The sequence below is a fragment of the Xenopus laevis genome, chromosome 8L (genome assembly GCF_017654675.1).
Source record: "Xenopus laevis strain J_2021 chromosome 8L, Xenopus_laevis_v10.1, whole genome shotgun sequence".
Classification (NCBI taxonomy): Eukaryota; Metazoa; Chordata; class Amphibia; order Anura; family Pipidae; genus Xenopus; species Xenopus laevis.
This window is the reverse complement of record NC_054385.1, coordinates 108082294-108099818: the sequence shown is the minus strand read 5'-3', so window position 1 is coordinate 108099818 and position 17525 is coordinate 108082294. Positions and strand designations below refer to the sequence as shown.

The 17525-nt window shown below is 36.4% G+C and overlaps 1 protein-coding gene and 1 long non-coding RNA gene across 5 annotated transcripts in view; one reads left to right on the top strand and one right to left on the bottom strand.

The window, feature by feature from the left end:
* The window catches only part of LOC108699264 (prolactin-releasing peptide receptor-like), a 125761-nt gene that overhangs the window by 31991 nt on the left and 76245 nt on the right, over nt 1–17525 (top strand). The window lies entirely within an intron of this gene.
* On the bottom strand, nt 11769–13501 carry LOC121397168. Its single transcript, XR_005963555.1, has 3 exons — nt 13345–13501; nt 12365–12612; nt 11769–11874 (listed from the first exon to the last, which is right to left on the bottom strand). It is a non-coding gene; the product is annotated as an uncharacterized LOC121397168 (long non-coding RNA).

The following is a 17525-nucleotide window of genomic DNA, read 5'->3' as shown; positions in this document are numbered from 1 at the left end:
TAGTCAATTGGGTGGTGAGATACAGTTTTAGACATAGGTAACTTGTGTCCTCTAGGCTAGGGCAGTAATCTGCATGAGGAATGTCCAAAGGGCAATCTTTCTATATTTTGCAACTTTGACCATTTAAAAAGCTTTAAAATAATATCAAATACTTCCATATGTTAATAGCCGACACTATTGCCTCACATTGCCATATTTATATACAACATCCAAGTCATCCATATCAATAAACTGGTTAAAGACATTGCAATACCAATATTTCATTTATATGAAACCACGATGCATTTTACTGAGCTGGCAGCATGTCACAATACAATAAAAAGTAAGAACAGAGAGGGAGATGTAGGGAGAACATACCTTTAGGATTTTTAGCTTTTCTTTCCAATTTGCTCGACTCTTTGGTCTTTTTCTGTTCCTGTATGACCTCTACGCCTTCAGGTTTTTCATTATTGCCTTTAGCAACATTTTCAAAGGGCTCCTCGATTTTTATTGTGGGTACCTCCACTATTCCTTTTTCTTCTGATGTATTTTCATGTTTCTAAAATGTAAAATAAATATATAAAGACATAAATGATCTATCTAGGAATTAAGAACCCATCACCTTGCTCAAAAGAATATTTCATTCCATGTTTACCTAATGTTACACAGAGAAAGATTCACAAGTCTTACCTTGTTTCCACATATGAAGCGTTTGCGGATGGATCGCCATCTCCCTCGTTTTTTAGATTTCACTGTAGCTTCTGCAACACAAATAAGATAAATAAATGTTATTATCTCAACTTTGATTGGAAAATAAAATATAATATAAACATGTACAGGTATGATACCTGTTATCCAGAATGCATGGCTAGGGCTTTTCTAGATAATGGATATTTCCATAATTTGGATCTTCATAACTTAAGTCTACTAGAAAATCATGTAAACATTGAATAAACCCAATAGGCTGGTTTTGCTTCCCATAAGGATTAATTATATCTTAGTTTGGATCAAGTACAAGCTACTGTTATATTATTACAGAGAAAAAGGAAATCATTTTTAAAAATGGGGATAATTTAGATAAAATAGGGTCTATTTGGAGCTTTTTGGATAATGGGTTTCCTGATAACAGATCCTATACCTGTACTTTAAAGGTAATTCTTCTTAAAAACATTCCTAAATATATTACAAAAACAAATGACCTATGACATAAACCTAATATCTAGAAATATAATTTGAATAGCTAAAAGTGCATCGTCGGATTTTATTTGTAATTTCTGTATATATAGTCCTGTAAGACTACAAGTGTGATACACAACATGCAAGCTTTAAATGTGCATATATAGTGAATAAAATACCCCCTATTATAAAATATAAGGATATTATGTCACCGAGGCATTCCATGACCATATAAAAGCACGAGGCTGAAGGCCGAGTATTTTTATACAGGTCATGGAACTCCGAGGTTACTTCTAATATCCTCATATTTTCCAACAAGGGGTACTTTATTTATTATAATACACACATTTTAGTGAGTCATGTGACAAAAATGACATCACTACTCATAATCATTTATATCTGATGACATCACTAGTCACTGTCTATAAAGATACAATTTACAAGATATTCATGGCTTTTGTGTATTATAAATAACACTAGGGGGTCTATTTATGATTGCCCAAAATGTCCCACTGCCCCACTGCCAAATTTTTCTTTGTTACAAAATCCCATTTTGGCTTTAAACCCAGTGATATTAGTAAACTCAAGCAGGGTTTCCTTATTTAATTGCCTAAGCACAAAAGCTCAGGGAATCATAAATGGACACAAAGTGCTGAAACAGTTGGACCATACATAAAGGGAAAGATTTTATAAAAAGTGTCAAAGTTCAAAAATGTCAAAAAATTTGCACATTTAATAAGTTCATCAACACATTCATAAAAGAAATTAATAAATTCTGTTTGACTAAAAGAAGCCATTTATATTTTAATACCCTTCAGTTACCTGGTCAAAGTCATTGAAATGACATCAAATATTAGAATTTTATTGACATTTCACAACCTCAATATTTCTGTTAGTGATTTATATTATATTATTATATGATATTAAAAAATCTTCCTGACTTTGCACGAAACTTTTGAAAGTCTTATAACATCATGAAACCATCAATGTGCACTCAGGTACTGCCTCAACATTTTTAAATTGGAATGTTTAGTATGTTTTATAGTTCTGTGCTGGTAACATATTTTGGTTGCATACAGTATTGCAATATGGGAGGAGAGGGAAATTTATTAACTAACAAACCTGAAGATTCCTCAGTTTTCTTTTCAAATGTGCTTGATACATTTGATTCTTTATCTTCAGCTTTAACAAGCTGGTCGACAAGCTCGTTGTTTTCTTCTTTGATTTCCTCCACAAATTTTTCTTCATTTTCTATTGGTTCTTCCAATTCTTGTTCCTGTAAAAAATAAATATGTTTAATTGTTTTGATATTAAAAAGCCAAATGTGCAGCACCCTTGAAATTATCTATGTATATATTACACCATACTGTAATTATGGTCTTGTGTATTTTAATGTAATCCATGTATCTCTATTTATTCCTTGTCTGATAATATTGAATGGGGTTGAGTTAAATGGCATAAAGAAATTTTAATATTGAGCCTGCAAGGTATTAGAGAGATTTAAAAAAATATGAAATTATGTTGTTGTGAGCTAATCTGTAGTGATGAGTGAATTTATTCGGCAGCCGCGAATTAGCAGTGAATTTGCGCGATTTGCCGCCGGCGAATAAATTTGTGAAACGGCCGGGAAAATTCACTGGTGATAACGGACGCCGGCGTAAAAAAAAAACGAACGCCGGCATCAAAAAAACAAACGCCGGCGTCAAAAAAATGCATGCCCGCATCAAAAACGGACACTGGTGTCAAAAACTAGACGCCCATCACTACTAATCTGTATGATTAGGTTTCTCTTTGTGATCTGTTAGTTTAGAGGCAGAAGTTGTTGTTGTTTAGAGCAATATCTCTTGATATTATATTAAGAAAGGTTTCATCTGCCTTACCTTATTCTTACTTCTGAATAAGTTGCGGGAAGTTTTAAAACGTTTCCGTAGTCTTCGAAACATTTTTGTAGTTTCTGAAAGATAGAAAAATCTTAGATATGACTTGGGAACACAATATAATGGAAATTGTCTCTTTTTAGTTTATTGGTAGAAAAAGCTGCTCAGTATACTACAAAGCATTTCCACTATAGGTATGGGAATCATTATCTGGAAAGCTCAGTATTATGGAAAGGCTATCTCCCACAGACTCCATCATAATCAAGTAATTTAAATATTTAATGATTCTCCTTTTCTCTATCATAATAAAACAGTACCTTGTACATGATCCAAACTAAGATATAATGAATCCTCATTAGAAGCAAAACCAGCCTATTGGGTTTATTTAATTTACATGATTTTCTAGTAGCCTTAAGGCATGAAAATGAATCATACTGAAAGATACATTATCCAGAAAACCCCAGATCCTGTGCATTCTGTATAAAGTATTTAAATTTTTTGATGACCCTTTTTCTGTTCAATACTTGAAACGTATAAAATGTAATCACAGGTATTCCCATCCCAGAAAAAATAGAATGGTATAAAAAAAAAAAAAAGACCTATAACAATAGCTAGGGGGTAAAATTTCTCAGCAGGAAATAATTAGATATGAACATTTTCCTAACACACAGCAAAAATTGCAAGAAAATGAATTTGCTCTCAGCAAACTAACAATAGAGATGCTAGCTAGTCAACAGCAAAACACCAAGAGGCCAATTTATAAACAAAAAATGTGCAGGAACAAAATATTTGCAGTTGAATTTTCATGGGAGAATTTACGCTCAAATGCAAAAACATACACATTTCCTTTAATTTTCAATGAAGCTAAAAATCTCAAATATTGGAAAAACTGGAAAATGCCTGATAATATAGTTATCATTAAAGGGGTTGCTCGCCTTCGAGTTAACTTTCATTATGATGTAGAGAGTAATATTTTAAGACAATTTGTAATTGGTTTACATTTTTTTAATTCGTTGTTTTTTAGTTATTTAGCTATTTATTCAGCAGCTCTCCAGTTTGCAATTTCAGCAATCTGGTTGCTAAGTTATTTTAAGATGATGGCAGTGAGTAATAAAAAGTAGCAATAACAATACATATGTAGCCTTATAGAGTATTTGTTTTTTTTTAGATGGGGTCAGTGACCCCCATTTGAAAGCTGGAAAGAGTCAGAAGACTAAAGCATATAATTAATCATTAAAAAGCTAACCCTTCAATAATCAAAAGGTACCGAATTTCAAAAAATCCACTTTAGCAAACACTACACATGGGAGCTATTTACCTAACATATAGACAAATTCTTACAAATCAGAGTTGATGAATTCTAAAAGAAGATGCTTGGTAAAAAGCTAAAACATACCTGTGAGATGCTAGATGTTATACTTTCTCAGCAGTTAATTACTAGATATTAATACTTTTATAACACAAAAAAAAAAGAATTATATAATTCAAAAAGAATTATAAGTAAAATGAATAAATTTGTTGTCAGCAAACTAACAGTATAGAAGTTATCTGATTAGCAGCTAAACAACAAATGACTAGGAATAACCTTGAAACATAAGGTTACATTTGGTAATCATGACATAAACAATGGTTTCCTTGGAAACCATATTGGCTTATGACTGTAAGCCAATGACATCACAATGGTATCCTTGGAAACCAAACTAAACACCAAATGACCAGGAATAACCTTAAACATAAGGTTACATTTGGTCATTATGACATCACAATGGTATCCTTGGAAACCATATTGGCTTATGACTGTCCAAGACAAAAAGAATCTGTGTTGCTTGGACATTATGACATCACACTGGTACCCGTGGTAAACATATCTATTTATGACTGTCCAAGACAAAATCATTATGACATCATATTAGTATCCATGGAAACCACATCTATTACAGATTGTCAAAGACAAAAAAGATATGGCCCAACCCTTGAATACAGTTATTTATTAAGTGGGCAGGCTTCCTACGTTTTAGCAGAAAACCTCAGTATTTGGTGTATAATTTGGTTTAATTAATCTCGTTATAAGACCTGGCGGCATCTGAGTAGATGAGGGCTCCTGCCAAGGCCAAAGGCGGTTGCTACAGGCAGAAGCACGAGCCGAGCCCAGGGTGCCTGGTATCAGTTCTAGATTTAGGGTGCCAACCATGACATTTTTATAATAGCCAGTCTTAGAGCAAACAGGACGGATTTGTGGCAAGGCCACAAAGGTTCAGCCCAGGGCGGCAGAATAATAGGGACGGCATGCTACCCAGCTGCTTACCGGGGAGTACCGCTCCCCAGTGCTCTGATGCAGGCGCGCACGTGCGCTTGCACCAGAGAGGAGTATACGGGCAGGACCACGCTAGGACAGCGCAGGCAGGCACCAGGACAGTGCGGCCTCTGGGCGCTTGCCCACTAAATCCAGCACTGGGAGCAAAGGGCAGGTTCAGGGAAGGTAGTAATAGCTTCCGTTTCAACAAGGAGGATTAGTGGGGTTAGGACCCCATGTTGTATGCACCACGAGCGCAAGGATGAGTTGAGTTGAGGGCCAGCGTATGTACATGCTCGCATGCCTACATGGATCAATGCGCATTGACAAAAAATACGGAGCAGAGAGGGGACCGGACTAGGGGTAGCAGGCAGAGAAAACACGTGCTTGGGGCCCCCAGCTTTGCATCCTAGGCACATGCATACTCTGTCTACCCCTAGTTCTGTCCCTGCTGGGCTCTCTGCCAAAAGCAAATTGAGTTTTAGAAACTTTGTATCGTTTTCTGCCTGTTCAGTACAGGAGATCAATGAGAAAGTCAGTACATTTCAGTAACAATCTGGGACTGTGGGTTGAGTTGTCAAAATCGGGACTGTCCCACAAAAAACGTGACAGTTGGGAGGTATGAATATGTTATAGAATTGCCAATTCAAAGCAACTTCTTTTTTTATAGTTCTTGAATGATTTGCTTTCTTCTGATTTGCTTTTCTTCTGTCCAGCTTTCAAACTGGGGTCACTAACCCCATTTAAAAACAAATACTCAGCAAGGCTACAAATGAATTGTCATTACTGGTTTTTACTGCTCAATTTTCTATTCAGGCCCTCCAGGCCTAATCAAAATTTAGTGCATGGTCTCTAGGACAATTTGGACGCTGAAATTGCAAACTAGAAAGCTATTGAATAAAAAGATAAATTACTTAAAAACTACAAAATAATAAATGAATAAGAATTGCAAATGATCTCTTTCTACATCATACTAATACTAATAGAAATGCATGCCAGTGCTTCAACCTTATTTTAACTGATTTCTGGGTGAAATGACTCTTGGGGGCACGATACACAACCAGCAAATCCAGTAAATGATTAACTAGGTCACACATATATGGTTATACGACACTGACAAACTCTGTTCCCTTTAGTCTATGGTCTTGTGGCTAATGATCAGACATAGGGAGGGTACTCAACCTTGTTTCAAAGTAAGTGTATAATCCCTGAGTGAGTGGGTTTATCCAAAACTTGATTGATGCTGTATACTGATATATATTATTCCTTGTTACCAGCACACGTAATCCGATGTTATAAGCAACTCAATCCCTCCACATGTGGTGCAGGGTCCATCTCCCCTTTTCCCTCTTATGACATAAAACATAAGATTCACTTGACTAGCAACGACACTTAATTACACTACATGGCTAAAAGGAACCTTGTTTATTTTTGGCCATTTTTTGCCACTGGCGTTGTGAATGGGGCCGCCCATGACCCATTAAAAAAGTGTTGCCTCTAACTGAACACACAGCAATATTTGTTGAGATGGGAGGAGAACAATTTAAATGACCAACTCGAAGCTCTGACCGAACACTGAATGACCAAAGCCAAGACTGATCAGCCATCATTTGTGCCCAACCTCAGTAATGCTCTTGTGGCTGAGTGGAAGCTCTCCCCATCTACAATGTTCCTGTATGTCGTCAAAAGTCTTACTAGAAGAGTTGCAGCAATGGGAGCATTACCTTGATATTAATACCATTGATTTCAGAATAAGATACTGGGCATTAAGACTTTTGTAACTTATTGTGGTCGTGTTGTTTGCAACAAGAAGACAAGTGATTGAATAAGGGCTCATATTAAAGGGGTGTTTTACCCTGTGTTCCCCCTGTGGTCAGTTTTCCTGCTTTCAACCACAGGAGTGTGCAGAATAAAACACAGCCTGTTCTTCCTTATAGTACAGTATTGACACAGGCGCATCCAAGCACTGGAAGGCATCTTGTCATTCTGTAATAAAATTTTAAAATAATTTTAAGCTAATTTTTAATTGGCCTTCATTTTTTCTTTTTTTCAATGTTTTTGAATTAATTGAAACTTTCTGGAAAACAGGTTTCTGGATAATGGATTCCATAGCTGTATATCCTAAACACAAAATACGTTTGGTTCTTTAATTAGACTGAGTTTCTCTAAAGGACTTGGACTGGCACTTATGCCTGAGATGTCTTTCAACTTTTCTGTCTGCTCTGTTTAGATTATGAATAATGATGAGTGAATCTGACCCGTTTAGCTTTGCCGAAAATGAAAAAAATGGCAAAAAGTAGCCAAAATGCATTGGGGTCTATGGACGTCATTTTCCCGGGAAAACATGGCAAAATATTTCACTGATCACTAATCATGAAATAACAAAAAGCATACATTTTTCCTAGTTTAGCAATTGTAAAAAGTATGTTTGGTACAAATACAAGTCCTGTTCACTAAACACATGGTAAAGAAGGAGCTACACTGCCCCACTATGTCACTAAATAAATATAACAATCACTGCCTCCACTAAGACTGGAACTATACAGCAACTGTAGCGCTGCTTCTTTTAACAATGTAAAAAAAAAGTCTAAACACATGTAAAAATAGAATTTGTTTTATTAAAATACATATAAAAATATAATCTCTATCAGTCTAAGGTAATTTATATTGTTTTTACTATATAAAACAAAAAAATAATAAAGAACCGCACCAGGCCCCCCACACTTTGTTGAATTTGTCTGTTGCCCTATCTTGTTTCATACGTTAGTTTGATCAGTGGAAGAGCTCCGTCTACCAGCCATCTCTAGAAGGGTATGATAGGAGGGATATTCCCCAGCCAGTGCATGATCACAATTTTTTTTGCGTAGAACATGAGGGAGCGCAGCAGAGTTCTAGCCGCGTTAGTGGGTATTACATAGTCAATCACTCCGAATAAGCAGACAACCAGATGAATTATTTGTCGTGAGCTTGTGTTTCCATTACCTTGGTCTAGAATGTCTTTACCGGGGGGGGGGGGCAGGACCAGATCATGATAATAAAATTGGCACCTGTGGATTTGCATTGGGGGGGAAATCCCTATTCTCTATACTAACCATAGTCATTGCTGGGGTAAGGGTGCGGAACTGCACATGAAAGGCTTATATGAGCTAGAAGTACCTATAGAGTTGGATATGGTAACCAGGAAGCCATTCTTGTAATGTGGGAAACTGCTCATTTAGTTACTTAGTTACTAAGTCAGACAGATTTTTAAGGCCTAGTCATGCCCATTACACAAAGTCAGGCAGGTCAAGTAGCTGAGGAAATTATGAGTTGCCCCACAAGGGAAGTTTGGGTGACAAGTGTGGTACTGGGTGGCTAAGAAGTTTTAGCTCTATAGACCATGCTTTGTGTGGGGTGGCAAGAGTGCTTGGCAAGGTTGCCATGTTGGAAGGGTGCCTGTAGGGGTAGGTACCAAGGCCCTCTATAGAATATAGGATGGCGGCATGGAGGACCATATTAGGATTGTAGGGGTTGGGCGAGAAGCACCATTGTAGGTAGTAAATTTGTGAGGCTAGGTAATAGGGAAGGTCAGTCCACCTTTGGTAATGGGTGCCGTCAATCTTTCCCAGGAGATGCGGAGGGTCTTCTTGGCCCAGATTAATGGAAGTATAAGTTTTTTTAAGTTTCTTGAATACTTCCCAAAGTTCTGTTGGTGTTGGATATTTGGAGATTTGTAAAGAGGCTTCGAAGGTTGAAGTCTGTTGCCCCCCCCCCCCGGCATGAAATCTGATTGGTCTGGATGTATCAGATCTGTGATGGCCCAGGTAAGCCACATGGCTAGTATTTTTGCATCAGTGTTAATGAGAAAAATTGTTCAATATGAACTACATAAGGTGTGGTCCCACCCTGCCTTGGGGATGACTATTATGAGGGCTTCTAGGAATGATGGTGGCAGGGACCCACGGCCTCTGCTTTCTCAACTCCTTCGTTGGCAGCTTTCCTAGTTTGGCCAATGAACGTGATTAGAGAGCTATCTTTTAGTTCTCAGCCTAGAAGGTGTAGGTGGTTCTTCTGGTTGCTTCCTGTTCTCCTTAATGCAAGTGAGCTTCTGGCAACTCATCAAAGTCTTTGAATTTCTTTTGGCGATCTGAATTCATTAGCCACTGCTCATCTGGTGGTGTTGCAGCATTATCAGCTTTTTGGCCTTCTGTAGTAGTTGTTGTTTTCACATAAGGGCCAGGAATGAATGGGGGCTTCAATTGCCTCTCCATTAGAGCTTCCCAGTTCATTGACTACAAATACAAAATTATTAAGTATTTTTATTATAAATGGAATATTTAAATGCTTAATTTTTTAAATAACAACGGCAAAAACAAATAACAGATGTAGCTCAGTTAAATGTTAATTATAATTATTATAAATATTATAATATGGAAGGATGTTTTTAGAGCATCCAATTATTGCTACACCCATTCCTAAATATGACTGCCCTACAAGATATCTATAATATTAACTTACCTCGAAGTAGGGATGTCTCATCACTTGTTCGCCATCATCTTTAACTGAACCGAGACGTTCTTTGTAGTCTTTATTTAAGAGCTGCACAAGAGAAAAATAATAGTTACACAGGAGCCCGCATTAAAGCATACTTGCTTTTCTGTTATGTAATTGAACCTATTCATGGTGCCTTTTTATTCTATGTGCTGCTTTTTACCAATTAAAATGCAGAGCGGCGCAGAGCAAATGACAACCAAGAAGCATGAGATGCAACATGGTGGTAGTCACTGTGTATATGTAGGTATCTATACAGAGAGGTGCCCTTAATATTCAATATAATGATATTCAGCTCCTGGATGCTGGATGGATTAGTGGCAATTGTATATCAACTGGATAAAGTACTAGTATTAAATAGTAACTTACTGCTCTTAGTATTCCACTGGTGTTATCATCCAGCCAGTCTGGATAATTTGGTTCTGCATGAACGACGTCTGCATGCAGCTGCTCTTGATTTCCATCGAATGGCAACTGCAGAAAAAAAAGATATCATGAACTTAAGTTTTCACATAGATACTTATGTATTTGGCCAGGTGATTAATGTTGAATGCTTCAATAACTGATAGAATGAAACATTGTATTGGGGATCAAATTTTATATCTCATGACAACATATGATTGTGGGCTTATAATATTATCCTCTTCAATAGAATAAAGGGAAAAAATAGAACTCATCCTAGAGCCAAATCAAATCTAATAATGGATGCTTTAAACTTACCTTACCAACAGCCATTTGGTACATTACAACACCTAGAGCCCACCAGTCTACTGTTCTGTTGTAAACCTTGAGTCTGTACACTTCAGGAGGCACGTATTGCAGAGTTCCACATGGGATATTCATTCTTTTTCCATAGCCAATTCCTTAAGTACCAGAAACATTATATTAGCAAATAATCAACTGGAATTATCTTATAACAGGCGTATAATTATATATTGAAAAGAAAGACAACGTAATATGGATATAAATGTTATTACCACACGCATTGGTTTACATGAACTTTCTGTATTGAAATCTAATATAGATTTGAATATATTAAATATCTATAATATTGTGCAGTTACTGTCCTGGGACAATACTGTATATGTTTTACAATTATGCAAAGATAGCTTACCTGATTTGCACAATCCAAAATCTGCAAGTTTTGCATATCCACTACTGTCTATAATAATATTAGCAGGTTTCACATCTCTGTAGTTAAAAAAAAACATTAAGAAATTAAAATGGCTAGTATATTTCCCCATGAATATACTACAGATTATTATTTTTTATATTGTAAAATATAATAGCCCCTGATATAATCAGCTCTAGCTGCTACTTTTTAGGTTTGCTACCTATCCAGTTTGGACCTGTACAGCCTGGCCTTAGAAATACCTGCCCAAGTCAAAATTCTCCTAGATCAGCCAATCACCAAATCATAGACCCACCCAATGACATCACTATTCCACCTGTGACCAGCTTTCAATATGCAAAAAGGTAGCAACCCTACTGCTATTACATCTATAAACCCTTTAACATTCTACAGTGCTTACCGGTGGACGATACTTCGGTCATGCAAGAACTTTATCCCAAGGACCATACAAGCAGAATAAAATCTACAAAAATAAACACATGTACCATTAGTTATAAATACACAACCATTTATCTATGAGAAGAATTGTAGCTGTTACTATAAATATTTGGTTTGCTGCATTATTCCTTAAAGAGGCCTAGGGAATGTGCAAATGTACAAAATAATAGTCAAAAGAGAGAATTCCTAACAAATGCTTGCCCCATACTTATGGTACTACTTAAGCAATTGTTAGCCTACTGCCAAATGTTAACAGTTCTAAAATGACTTACAAAGTGCTGTTTGGTGGGAGTGCACCATTTTTCAGTTGAGCTGCTAAGTCGCCTCCATTGCAAAATTCCATCGCTAAGTAAAGATTGTGTTTTCTCTGGAATGAACAAACTAAACCCACAAGGAAAGGGGCTTTCTCATCTCTCGCCATCTTTAAGATGCTTTTCTCCTCAAAAAGACTGAAATAGAATAGACAGCTTTTGGTTATGCATATTCAGTACAACATACAATTTGACATGGTATTAACAAATACTAATATGTCATAAAATTGCACCCTAGTGACCAATTCAGGGCTGCTCCTGCCATAAGGCAATATCAGAACATTGCCTTAGGTGGCAGTGAGTGGCTAGTTGCCATGGGGGACAAAAAACCCACCTCCTGTAACTTTAAGAGCCAAATTGTCGGTTCTGGCTCTGCTAGTCCAGTGAGCGAAATTGTGTCCCCCCTTTGACCCACTCCAATATTAAAGATTTAAGGTGTGAAGTGGAAAGAAGCACCATTGGGGCTGATATCTCAGACAGCAGCAGCAGCCCCAGAAATCGCAATATCATTTAGGATATAAAAACAAAGATTTGCATAGGTGCTATAAGCAACTAACTCTGTGTAATTTAGTTCTTTTAGTAAATCAGTCCCCCCCCTTTTTTTGTAAGTAAAATGTTTTTTACTAACCGTTCCATTTGTAAAGTGCTAAAAACGACTGCCTTTGATACACGTTTGATGGCAACCAACTTTCTTGTTTTCTTATGTTCTCCTAGAAAGACCTGGAATGAAAGCAAATTCATTAAGTTTCCCTGAATATGCTAATAAACAACTGAATCTTAATTAGGGATGAGTAACTCACCGCTCCATAACTTCCTTTCCCAATCCATTCACAGAAATCAAAGTCTTCAAGAGAGCTCCAAGACATTTGCAGATCACTGAAAGAAGATAAACAAGAAAGTAATGTTTAGTCATAATTTACACTCTATATATATATATATATATATATATATATATATATATATATATATATATATATATACACTAAATACTAAAAGTCTTGCTCCAGCACATTATATAACTTTCTCTGTTATACCACTGCACAAGCATAGTGTGCCATTGCCTAAGCTTGAAACCGCTTAGTGTATTTTCGCAGCAGTCGGCTTTTAAAACAGTTCAAAGTCAGTGTCAGTAGTTTAATATACTTATTACAGATAAAGTTATATAAAGCAGTAACACAATGAGGCATGGGACCTGTTATCCAGAATGCTAAGGACCTGGGGTTTTTCAGATAATGGTTCTTACCTTTAGTCTACAAAAATCATTTTAACATACATTAAACATAATAAGCTTGTTTTGCCTTTAGTAAGAATTAATTATATCTCAATTAGGATCAAGGACTGTTTTAATATTACAGAGAAAAAGGGAATACTTTTTTAAAATCTTAATTATTTGATTAAAATGGAGTCTATGGGAGATGGCCTTCTTGTAATTCAGAACTTTCAGGATAATGGGTTTCTGGGAAATGGATCCCATGGATACTATTTTGCATAAAAATAGAGTAAAGTATGTAAAAAATAAAAATAACTCTTAACAACTTATCAAGTTTAAGGTTCTACCATATAATATAAAACACATCATGTACTGGTTCTAGTTCTAGTTTAACGTACGCTGAGTCTGGAGGCTCCTGAGGTGCACATGCACCTTCACTCTCTCCTCTCTCTGCCAACTCCTCTTCCTGGGCAGGATGGGCAGCAATCAATGAACTTTCAGGTTCCTGGGGTAGCTAAAGAGCAAGAAGAGAGTGTAATTATTCAGAGCCTTTAAGTAAACATGAGAATATTAATCAATTGATATGATAATATTTGAGTTACCTATTCGAAGCACTTCTACTTAATTGGTAGATGGGAAAAGGCACTAGTATCAAGGTAACCCAATTATATAATAGTTTAAAGCAGTAATCTCCAGCCAGTGGCTCAGGAGCAACATTTTGTCACTAACTGCTTGGATGTTGCTCCCAATAGCCTCAAAGCAGGTACTTTTTTAAATTCCTGACTTGGAGGCATAAAAAACAGAGCCTCCTGTAGGCTGTCAATCCAGATAGGGACTACCAAATAGCCAATCACAAGCACTTATTTGGCATTTTTCATGCCTGTGTTTCATGCCCAACTCATTTTATATTTAAATGTGGCTCATGGGTAAAGTAAAGTAGGTACTTACAAGTTTATCAGAATCACTCTCAGCTTTGCTCTCTGAAGTTTCTGTCCCATGTACCAGATTATCCTCAGACTGTTTTGATAGCCAACTCTTTGCAGTACTAAAGGATAAACTGCTACTGTCTTCTGAAGTATTCACTGGTACGGAACATTCTGCAAAAATAAAATAATGCAAAACTTCACCTTAAATTCTATAAACTATGGGTTGGATTAAACACTGTAAGCTTGGAACAACCAGTTAATAGCCATACGTTTATATATTACAATGTGCCAGAGAAGAAGTAATGACTAGTGATGGGCGAATTTATTCGCCAGGCGCGAATTCACGGCGAATTTGCGCGATTCGCGTCCAGCGAATAAATTCGCAAAACACCCGCGAAAATTCGCCGAAAAAATTCGCCGGCGTCAAAAACGGGCGCCGGCGTCTAAAAAACGGGCGCCGGCATCAAAAACACGCCGTTTTGCGAATTTTTCGCCGTTTCGCGAATTTCCCGGCGAAGCGAAACGGCGCAAATACGCCCATCACTAGTAATGACTCTCCTTCTATTCCCTTACTGACATACATTAATGAGTGGCCTATAGAAGCTGATGATCTGAGGCTGGTTATATAGAATCCATGTGCTTGTCTCCTCTGTGTAAAATGTGTCACCCAGGGTTGGTTTTAATTTGGCGATACATTTTTCAATATTAGTCTTTTGTTATACTGTATATATGTAAATATACTGAGGGATAAGCATGGAGAGTATAGTATTTACTATATTTTGGTGGTTAGCCTGCAGTAATACAAAACAATAAAATACAACTGAAACATTGATTCCTCTAATACTGTACCTGAAGGTGACTTCTTTTCAAACAAGCTGGAATCCTGTTGCAATAGCAAACTATTTGCAGTACTATAGGATGAAGCACTGCTGTCTTCTGAAGTCGTGGCTGGTATGGAACATTCTGCAAAAATAAATTAAAAAATATAAAATAATGCAATACTTCATCTTAGGTTCTATAGACAATGGGTTGGAGTAGCTTTTTTTATTGTATAGATTTATTGTATATTAGTATAGTATTAGAGCACTACGGGTTGCAAATATGTGCCCGTAAGTACTTATCTAACAAATATTTGTGCTGCAGGGTGATTTGTCTTCCCGCCCTTATTTGCATATGCATATTAGGCCCAATTGCAGCCGGTATCTCCGGCCTCTCTCTATTTCTGGATATAGATTTATATTCCATAACTCCAGTTATATAGATGTATATAGATACATAGTTTTGACTAGCCACAATAGAGAAACACAAACCCATGATATATCAAATACTGTACCTGAGGGCGTCTTGGCTTCTTCAACCACTATTACCGTTACTTCAGGGATTGGATCAATATTGATGGGGTCACTTTCATCATCTGTTAAACTCTGTAAAGATAAATATTTAATGATTAGTTGAAAGATCTGATATGCGAAAGAATAGATAGTTCATGCCAAAGAGAAATGTCTTGAAATTCCCATGGTGATGATTATGGAGAGAGACATTTATTCATAGCTAAAGGGAACAGCAAATATCCCACCCCATATATCAGCCAAGCCCACTTAGCATGTCTTACAAGTGGATATATCTAACTATTTTTGTGCTCACCGATACATTATCCATAAGCCCATTGCTCATAAAAGATACACTGTTTGATTTACCCATTATTAAAGGAAATCTTTCTAATCTTTCTAAAGAGACTTTTGGACTCCAGCTCAAATGATTTTAGAAAAATCCGAGTATATCTAGAGATTGTGATTTTACTGTTTGATGTATTTTATGAATATACTCACTTTGGACAATTCAGCAGCTACGCTGGGGGTTTTGCTGTCTGAGTCGTCCTTTTCCTCAGTCTTCCAATACTCCTGCTCATCCACTGGTACTATACTAACAGCAGCTAAAGAAGGAGCAGGTGCAGCTTCTGCACTGAATTCTGTAGAAACCATATAAAATAAATGATCAATTTGTGCTTTTTTTATCTGAAAGTAGAAATATTGTTGACAAATGCAAAGTTCTAGGACTTAAATTTACACACTGTTTATTAATTAATCAGCAATTTGTAACATAATCCCAGCATTATTATAGCATGGGAACATATTGTGCTCTAACATTTACTACAAATACTCAACCTTGGCCTAACGTTAATAAGCATTAGTAATAAAATAATTATTTTATCATATTATATATATATATATATATATATATATATATATATATATATATATATATATATATATATATATATATATATATATATATATATATATATATAGGGAAAAGCAGGGTCGAATGGGAAAAAAACCCAGTGGGCCCCAACCCTCATGGCCCCCCGCCATTTGTGCGTGCGTGCTGAGCGGTACCTTCATACATGCGCACTGAGTGGCACATCAAGTGAAAGGGGGGCCCCTGGACAGCAGTCCCAGTGGGCCCTGGGCCTCCCAGTCTGACACTGGGGAAAAGCATGGGGTGAATTAATTATGTAATGCAGCATTAAGTGGTTATCAAAAGTCAGTGAATTCACTAATAGAGTGCTATACCTTGTATTATCTTCTTTGCTTCTTGTATTGTAATTAGTATTGCTCCAGGACTTGAAGTAATCTGAGCAGGGTCCGATAAGCTCTTTTTGGCACCCTAAAAAGTTTAAAATAAAGTAATTTAAGATAAATACATCACATCATTTAGCTTAAAAACTCAATATTACCATTGCAAAACCATTGTGCACTGCCAGAACACACAATTTTGACTGGGGTTTTAAGGTGAAAATCTGCATTTTATAGTTTCACCATTTATTGTAGACCGGGTTCCTATGGAATAGATTGTGTTCCACTATGGGAACAAAGAATCATATTTGGTTTGCAGAATTTGTGTTACATTTGGTAGAGAAATGTGATTGGCTGCTTAGAAATGTCAAGCCTGGCGATTCCCAATTAAACTATATAAGTAAATGAAGGCCATTACTTAAATATGCTATTTACATCCTTTATGAATTGATGGGTTTGCATATTGATGATGATGACTTTATCAGTCATTTCCTATAGACTTCCTAAAAGCATTTTGCAGGGGGACAACATTATGCGCAAGTATAAAAGTAAGTCAAGGCCATCTTTTTAATTTCAGAAGAAAAAGGAATTGTTACAATATATTCCTTGTGCATGAATGTAACATTTAATTATTTGTTTAGAAATACAGTAAGGTAAAACAAGACAAGTTTTGGAATGGCCACCTGTAAATCCTCAGACACTAACTTGTTGTGACGTTGATTTATTCTTTAAACTTATTGAAAAATGTATGTACTGTTTGACAAAATTCAATAAAAGGTACTTACAAAAGTAGATCGCACAACAGTGCTTATACTTGGATCTGACGGGTACTTAACACCAGTAGTAATAACTGATGTATCTATGCTTTCTGCATCTGCAAATATCAAACAAAATAATATAATGAATATAGTGGATTTTTATTCTGAGCTCGTATTCTGGTTACATTCAGTACAGGAAAGGGGTGAAGTAGTGATGAGCGAAATTTTTAACCAAGTTTCACCATAAACTCTAATGGGTGAAAAAAAATTGTCACGAGTCAAAAAGTTTTTGCTCAATTTGTAGTGCATCAAAATACAT